The sequence below is a fragment of the Heterodontus francisci genome, unplaced genomic scaffold (genome assembly GCF_036365525.1).
Source record: "Heterodontus francisci isolate sHetFra1 unplaced genomic scaffold, sHetFra1.hap1 HAP1_SCAFFOLD_43, whole genome shotgun sequence".
In the NCBI taxonomy this organism is placed as follows: Eukaryota; Metazoa; Chordata; class Chondrichthyes; order Heterodontiformes; family Heterodontidae; genus Heterodontus; species Heterodontus francisci.
The window spans coordinates 10,454,132-10,454,927 of NW_027141852.1; the positions used below are offsets into that span (position 1 = coordinate 10,454,132).

At 44.1% G+C, this 796-nt stretch overlaps 1 non-coding gene across 1 annotated transcript; it reads right to left on the reverse strand.

Moving 5' to 3' along the window:
• Window positions 1–232: 232 nt before the first annotated feature.
• trnal-uaa (transfer RNA leucine (anticodon UAA)) lies at window positions 233–315 on the reverse strand. Its single transcript has one exon. It is a non-coding gene; the product is annotated as a tRNA-Leu (tRNA).
• Between the last annotated feature and the right edge of the window lie 481 nt (window positions 316–796).

Below are 796 nucleotides of genomic sequence, written 5' to 3' on the forward strand. Positions count from 1 at the left end.
GTGAGGAACCACAATCCAGGAAGGATGAGAAGGTCATTGTCAGGGTACAGAGGAGATTAAGTTAAAGATTTACCAGTTTATAAGCAAGCGCAGAGCCAAGGAACGGTGCTGGGGCAGATCAAATAATAGGAAGCTGTGATCAGTTGGAAGGCAAGAGTGATTAAATGACAGAAGAGATGATGGTGCAAGGCAAAAGTCAGGGAAAGAATAAGCAACATTTTGTAAGCACAGATACCAGAAGTGGGGTTTGAACCCACGCAGACACATGTCTATTGGATCTTAAGTCCAACGCCTTAACCACTCGGCCATCCTGGCACATGGACGCACCACTGAAAATGAAATTTAATGTGATCCGGGTGCCATCTGGCCTTTTCCAATATAAAGTTATGACTCCTCTCCCATGCAAAATTGGACCCTTCATTATTTATGAACCTCAATCGGATCACCCCTCAGTCTAGGTTTCTCTAAGGTGTAGGGTCCCAACTCTTTTAGTCTAACTTGATAATCAAGATGTCTTATACTGGGAATTCGTCGAATGTCTCTCCTCTGTACCCTTTCCAAAGCCTCAATATCACCCATCATGTGAGGAGACCAAGACTGGATACAATATTCCAAGTGAGTCCTGACCAAGGTTTCATAAAAGGACAAATTCGGGACATCTCAGATACTGAAGGAGTCCGTGTCCAGAAGCAGCAAGACCTGGACAATATTCAGACTTGGGCTGCTAAGTGGCAAGTAACATTCACACCACATAAGTACCAGGCAATGACCATCTCCAACAAGAGAGAATTTAACC